Below are 8,143 nucleotides of genomic sequence, written 5' to 3' on the forward strand. Positions count from 1 at the left end.
CCTTTCTCCTAAAAATAAATAAACTATAGTGCGGCCCTCAGAGAGAGAGAGAGAGTTACCAAGTAGAGCCCACCGAAAGTTTGACAAAATTCATATTGTCGTGTACCAGTATCACCATATTTTTTCTATTTCGTTCACTAAGGTACAGATTTTAATTATATTAGAACAGAAAATAATATATTACTTGACATTTTTAATTATTAGATTGAGTGATCATTGGCTGTCTGTCTATGAGTCTGACACGTATGGTTCACGTACTGTAGTATGGTACGTGTGTTCTTGCCTGTCAGTACCGCTGCCTCACCAGTCTCCGTTGTGACTTCATTGGCTGTGGTTGATTTGTTATTACCAGTACGTACTGTAAGTTGTTAATGTTGCAATTTTGTGATTGACTTTAGAAAATTTGCAAGCAAAACTTTTGTGTGGTTTGATGTGTGTTAGTACAAGTGAGTGCGAGTGCTTGTAATGTGATCGCTCGGGTGTATCAGCTGACGAAAATACCACGACAATTGTCATGGCGATGCCGATTGAGTTGTGTGCTGTATGTAATGATGTTTGTATGCTTGACTGTGGCGATATACAACGGGGTGTCGAGTGTTGAGTTTGGGTGAGATTAGGTTGTTGCGATGTGAGGTAAGGTGGCTAAGCAAAGCAGGAATGTTGAAGAGAGCATATGACCTTTTGGAAGAAATTGCGCTGTTCTTAGATATGAAAGGTAATGCTATCCCTGAATTGAGAAATAAGGAATGGAGATGTGACTTAGCATTTTTAGTAGATATAACTGATCATCTCAGTGTACTGAATGTTAGACTTCAAGGAAAAGATCAACTAATAAATGAGATGTTCTCACTGATCAAAGGCTTCCAGATAAAATTGCGTCTATGGGAGTCACAAATCAGAAACAAGAACCCAGCCCACTTTCCTACACTGAAAAACCATGACACTAGCAACCTTCAGTATCATAAGTATGGTGACAAGTTGGCAGTCTTACGAGAGGAATTTTCAGAAAGATTTGGTGACCTCAAGAAACATTCACAAGCCATTGAAGTCTTTGCTTCTCCTTTTTCTGTGGATGTGACAGCAATTCCCGAGGATATGCAAATGGAAATAATCGAACTACAATGCAATGATGAGCTAAAAAGAAGTTTGATGATAGTTCAGTATACCAGTTTTATAAGAAGCATGTATCAGTAACAGTGTATCCAAAACTCTCTGCTCATGCAAGGAAAATGATGGCAGTGTTTGGTAGCACATATGTATGTGAGCAGCTCTTTTCAAAAATGAATCTGGTTAAAAACAAGTATAGATCTTCACTTACTGATGAACATTTGGAAAGTACCCTGCGTGTAGCCACATCATCCATACAGCCTGATATTGATGAGTTGGTGTCCCAAATGCAACATCAACCATCTCACTAGGGTAGCCTTTCATTTGCAAATTAATGCTCAGGAAATGTCTGTTTTTTATAATAATTCTTGTTAATGATCCCAGTCAACCAACAATAACTAATTATTTATGTTTGTACATTATTATAATAAGGTACGGTAGCCTTTCATTTGCTAATTTATAGTAAGGAAAATGCATTTGTTTCGGGGAATTCTTATTTTTGTGATCCCAATATAAATAAAATCAGTAACAAAATTATTTCCTGCCTTTATCAGTATAATCTCTCATAATATGTCTTCGACCGTAGTAAATAACATGAAATAGTAAGGTTATGTGGCCCTCCATACCAACAGAGTCGTGACTAGTGGCCCTTTGGGAAAAAAGGTTGCACACCCCTGGTGTACAGTATGCTCAGCAGTAAAGTAAAATCATACCACCATAGAAATTTGTGATTTTTAGTTACTAGAAGTGCTATAGGAGCCATTCATAATTGTTATTGTCCAGCAGACTAAGTTTTCATCCCACAAATTATATGAAACTGGTAACTGTTGAACTGTGTTAGGTGCCCTGTTAATTTAGGCATTAAAGGAACTGAAGATGTTAACAAAGTTGCTGAAGCTGCAACTGGTGAAAAATACCTATAATTAGTGAATTTTTAATATAGAATCCATGATCTTGCCAAAAAAAAAGTCAGGCTTTGGAAAATAATGAATCAAATAATAGCTAATCAAATCATTACACTCACTGTTTGATTGTGGAGTTCTTCCTTCCTAAAGGAACGCCACAATGAAGTAAAATAATCCTGTCTGTGGATTTGTCACACTAGTTTGAGTCTTGGATGTTTGATAAATAACCGGGATGTTACATTGCCAGAATTCAGAACAGCATATACACTTAAGCATATTTTGTATTTGTGACTTTATAGTTTAGAATTAACAATGAATATAAAGTATTGAAAATAAATCATTGAAAGAAATTTTATTTGAATCTTCCCATTTTCAGTTTATTCAGTTGTGACGTTTTGTAGGAGTTGTAATTGATTAAGGAAGATCTAATAGTGTACAATTATAAGAGCAGTCCTTTTGTGCCGTCTCTTGTGAGAGTTGAGAATGTTAAATAGATGTCTGGTTTAACTAAATACCACTACTACTACTACAACGACTAATTGTAGGTAGCCCAAACATCCACTCATACTATTCATGGCCACTGTATGTCTATTAGAATCTGTTAATAACGTACGGTATTAGTGAAATGGCCTTCCACTTACCAGATGCTTTGGGACCTGGCCATTAATAAGTAATTAAGACTGTAATAATATCTTTACAGACTACACATATTAAGTTTCACTTAATATGTAGCTTAGACTTAACTGTAGTGTACAATTATAATTTAGTTTAAGGGATTCATCTGCAAAGAACATCACATCTAAATTGGTAGCATAGGAGACCACCATCATAGTAATGTAAGTGATACGTACAGAAGTCGGATAAGTTGTGGGTTACTTTACCCAATAACTAACAAAATAATTGAACACACTAGATGGGACCAAGTTCCAAAGCAAGGAATTTTTTTATGCAAGAAAGCTGTCAGTAACAGGAAATTACTGTATAAAAGAAGGCTCAGAATTTCTGCATTAAAGACAAGACCATCTGTCCAAGTATTTGCCAGAATTGAAAGCTTCCTGCCAAAGATGCATATTTCCTTAAAAAATCATGCAATATTTTGACATAAAGTTTGCCATGAAATTTTTGAAAATTATTGCATTTACAGGGTAATTTTAAACGTTTTTTCATGCTTTTATTTTCTTTGGATTGATGTTGAGTGTGTATGGATAGATGTGCATGGCAATACAGTAACACTTCAACAGTTTACAAGTACCAGAAGTGTTTTTAATAATGTAAGCATCAAACCTGAATTAAAGGGTTGCTTATAGGAAGACAAGCATTGTGTTAAAATATCATAGTTTGTAGCTATGTATTTCAGTTAGCCTGTCTTCCCTTCATTAAAATGAAAGTATCATATTTTGTTGCAGAATCTCAGTGAAAATTTAAATTAAGATATCCTTCAGCAAGGTCTCTTAATTGAAAAATAGGTACTGTACTAATGTAGTGAATTTGTCATTTGGCTGTCAGCTATTGGTCTTTGTGCAATATGTACCATAATGTTTTTTTAATTACTGTATGCATTTTTACAATAGCTGATTTATTTTTTCAGAGATTGAAGACTGATTGACATCATTTATCAAGATCCCTGGAAGAGCTTTGTAAGGTAAGAAAAAGGAATTGTATTCTTATTAGGTATAAAAACTGATATGTATAACTGATTCACAAAGATTTGGAACGTGATGAATGTGTAAAGTCTTTTCTTCTCTGTTGTATGTTTTTAGTCTCTCACTTCTTACCTCGATTTTCTTGTGTGTCCACAGTGCCTCGCTTTCTTTAACTGGTATATTTCTGAAGATAAATTATTTTAAGTATTGATATCTCTCAGGAAGGTGTATAGAGACGAGATCGGTAATTTCTTCACTTTAATAAGTACTTAGTGTTATAAAGATCAGTACAAAATTAAGAGGTTACAGTGGTATAAACGAAATCACTGGAGTAATTAACTTGACTCAGTCTATATGGGGAACACAAAAGCGAGGGGAGACGTACTCTCCCTTAATGGACACAGTTCCAATCTGTCCCACTCCTGTCGATCCTCTGACTGTTGAACCCCTGGAATTCTTGTTATCTGCAATCTCCACCTCCTTTTGGTCCTATTGGAAGGACTTATCTTCAAGGCCTCCCCTTTCAGCAGTTGATTGGGAAGGACGGTAGTGGGTGTGATTCAATTCTCTCCGTAGTGGACTTGATTGGAGATGGTCTTAGGAGCGGGTGTGAAAGACCCCTCCCTAGCATGTTTGATTGGAGGGTGTTGAAGTACATCACTTTGTCCAGCCCCAATTTCCTGGAATTTCCAAGAAAATGCCTCCTATTGAAGGCGGGGTTATAGAGCTGGCTGTTGTAAGCTTTTTGGCTGTGCCGACTCATGATTTGGTTAACTTAATCGCGAGGCCACTACTTCCCACTTTTATGATCGTTTTTATGGCGTTAACGCGATATACTTGCTCACTGTTTTTGAGTTTATGCAAATTCCTGCTTCGGTCAGCGTATTTGAATCCACGATGATGATAACAGCTTTTAGGCGTTATCACTGTTCTCTCTGCCTCTCTTTCTTTTCTTACGTCTCTCCCCCTCTCTCTTTCTTTCTCTCTCTTTCACTTTTCTATATTTCTCTCTCTCTCTCTCTCTCTCTTTTTCTCTTTTCTATCTAATTTCCCTACTTATCTACAAATGTATAAGTAAAGGCAAATGCCACGAAGGAGAAAAGAAACAATGGAGTGGTTGCTAGGCCTTTCGACACAAAGGACTGTTGTGTTGAAAGGCCTAGCAATCATTCTATTGTTTCTTTTCTCCTTCGTGGCATTTGCCTTTATTTAACAGTGCTATATATATATATATGTTAAACAAAGCATGCCAGTCATATACTCTTTATAGCTTTTACTTTCTTTCATAACACTTTTTTTAAGCTCTATTATTGTTACATTTGTTTGTGTTCTTTCCATTCAGTTCCATTTATTTTCTATTATATCACATATTTAGTACTATGTTAAATATTTATTCATTGAGAGATTTTATAATTTTATCCCTGTTGCATTTATAATGTATTATATTTTTATTCATAATTCATTTCATTTATTGTGAAGTTGTTCTTACAAATCTATTAACTATTAGTCTTTTCATCCATTTCCCTTGGTCCATCCACACCATGTATCATGGTGTGGCTTAAGGAGCACATAGAAAAAAACAAAGATTTCAGGGTTTTTCATTGCCATGCCCTTCATTTAGGTGAGGTTTGTTAAAGGCCTTTTGATTTTGGTGTGAACTCTCAAGTTTTCATTCCCCCTTGCATTCAAAGACCATGTCCCTATCCATGTCGACTAGGTTTTGTATATAGTAAGCAAAGGAAAACCGAATTAAAGTTGTTTGCTGGTGAGTGCCATGAGGGTTCCATTTCATCCTTCTGTGCTTCTGTTCATCAGTCGTTTTGTCTCCCCCTTTGTTCTTTTAAAATAAGCCTGAATGTTTTTTCTAATAGTTTTCTTCAGTATTTTATAGATCTTGTGTTTCTTCTCCAGTTTTCAGACAATACAGAATAGAATAGAGTAGAGTAGATTAGAGTAAGTGAGAAATTGTGTGGTCCATTGCTTCTAGACAGTACTGATTTCCTTATACAGGCAGTCTCCGGTTTACAACTGGGGTTCCGTTTTTCTGCTGCGTCGTAAACCGAAAATCATCAAAAATCCTAAGAAAACCTTACTTTAAATGCTTTGGGTGTATTGAAAACGATGTAAACTGCATTTTTATTGAGTTTTTCATCCAAAAAAAACTCCAAATTTTTATTATTCTGTCGTTTTGGAGCCATATTTCTTCCATCGGATTGGTGTACGACGTGTCGTAACCCCGGAACATGCATCGTAAACCAGGAAATAATTTCTGATGAATATATTTGAAAAGCGTCGTAACCTCGGAACTTCGTAAGCCGGACCCGTCGTAAACCGGGGACTGCCTGTATGTTAATCTTTTACATTGAGCAATATTGACTGTACAGTCTATTCTGATCCCTTTTCAAGTTTGCTTTCAGTATTGTATGTACTGCTCTGAATACATAACAGAACTTAATTATCAAAATATCATTCCAAGAAAAGATTTTAGAAAAAAATTGGCTTGTTGAAAAAATAACTTGTCCCCAAAACCAACAAGCCATACAGTTTACGTATTATCATTAACCCCAAAACCAATGAGCTAAATAGTTTATCATCACACTTATCATCTTTGAGCATTTATAACAACTACAAAGCACAGGTACAATACTCCAAAAAATATACTGTAATTCCCACTTGCACTCCTTGTGTTTCTTCAGCCACAAAAGACATTGTTCTTTCTTAGCAGTAGCCTTTGTTTTGACTGTTTTAATTGATGAAAAGACAGACGGATACAGTACTGTATTTAAGTCAAGCTTGCTAACCAAAAAAACTGAATACTTTGCTTCTGAAATGATGGCAAAGGGTGATCACTTAATGAAGCTGAAGGAAGTCGAGTTCCTTTTCTCCAAGCCTTTGTACAAGCACTAATAAATTATCAAAATTTTTGCAGTATTTGGTACATATTGTGCTAAATATTTTATCATCCAGGATGCGTAATGAAAGCATCTTGTACGATATTGATGTAAAATTATTGAAACATAATACTGTACAGCTGTATCACAAAAAAAAAAAACACCCAAAGAGATGGATAAGGAGGCTGAAGGGACAAGATGTTTTTAAAACAGTGAAGCCCAAGTTTTAAATCTTATATCTTAGAATTATAGTGATTTAACATTAGTGAACAGGTATAAATTCTGAGGGCCAGATAGACAAGTCAGATACCCCTGGACAGAAAATGGGTGTTGTACAAAATGGAACAGTTGGAGTGTAAGTGGGACCTAATCCTGACCGGTGCAGTAGACCTACATTTCGAGGATGATTTTTGACTTATGAATAAAGCTCATGGATGTTAATTCTGTTGCTTAGCAGTGGATAAAGTGAAATAGATCATAGCCATTGTGGATATTTACAAATGAATTGGGACGTGATGGCCTGGCGAATGTTATGGTTGGCAAAGAGGGTCTTTAGTATAGTTGATACAGTATTTCACTGAATGTGTATGACTGATAATTTATACCTTTTCTAAATTGAACTATAGTTCGTCCAGTGATAAAAATAGAAAACTTAATCACACAGTTCAAGTAGTGTGAATAAAGACTCAAGATGAACATTAGTTAGTTAAAGAGGAGTCTTTAATCTGCGGCAGAGGAAAAGCAGAGAGAAGTAGAGGGAGAATAGGAGGAGGCTAAGAGGCAGGTCCAAAGACTATGAGGGATTGGAATCGGGATCATGATAAAGCAAGGGAAGAAAGAAATTTCCAGAGTAGCAAAGTGGATGAGGAAAGATGTAGAAAATCTGGAAGGGGCAAATTCTGTTTAAGATAAAAATGAATAAGTTCAAAGTGAAAAGAAAGAATTGACATGTTGGAAGTATTTTGAAAATCCAGTGTGGAAAAAGTCAGAGCAGGAGGACCCTGTAGGGGGCTGGTGCCATCTGTGTACTGTAGGATACTGTAAACAATATATGTTGTTTGCAGTATCCCTTTGGTCTCAAACTGCACTGACTATTCGGCATTTTACTTGACCACCGTTTCATCATCCTTTCTTCCATCCTGCTGGCAACCACCACAACTCCATTTTACTGTCTCAAGTGTTGAATGGCTGAAAGTGCCCCAATGCCTGGCATTACAGTACAGCCAAATCTTCATAAATAAAATGAGGGAATATTTGTTATTGACATGACAAAGGAACCAGTAGAAAATGTGACACCTGAAGAGTTAAGAGGGCCTGATCATGCCAGGAAAGTGAGAAAATGCTGAGCGAAAGGCTTGGAAGAAATGATCAACACAGGAGCGATAAAATTAATTCGACTTCCTGTTGGAGAGAGCAATAATGAAAGTACTCTATACTGTACCGAAGCAACTATGGGAAAGTATTAAATATCCTTAGATGGCATTTGACAGAGTACCAGGACGTGCAATTAGATTGGTATTACTAAAGGAGAGAGAAAAATCTGGTAGAAATGAAGCCTGGTGTGTAGAAAGGAAGGTTAGTAGAAGCTTCTAATGGC

At 36.1% G+C, this 8,143-nt stretch overlaps 1 protein-coding gene across 1 annotated transcript in view; it reads left to right on the top strand.

The window, feature by feature from the left end:
* The first annotated feature begins 3,630 nt into the window (after positions 1-3,630).
* Positions 3,631-8,143, top strand: part of Pex19 (peroxin 19) — a 212,040-nt gene continuing 207,527 nt past the window's right edge. Inside the window, exon 1 of the mRNA XM_067091988.1 lies at positions 3,631-3,654. The gene's annotated coding sequence lies outside the window, so the exon portion shown is untranslated. The remainder of the gene's footprint in view (positions 3,655-8,143) is intronic.

This window comes from Macrobrachium rosenbergii, chromosome 48 (genome assembly GCF_040412425.1).
Source record: "Macrobrachium rosenbergii isolate ZJJX-2024 chromosome 48, ASM4041242v1, whole genome shotgun sequence".
Lineage (NCBI taxonomy): Eukaryota > Metazoa > Arthropoda > Malacostraca > Decapoda > Palaemonidae > Macrobrachium > Macrobrachium rosenbergii.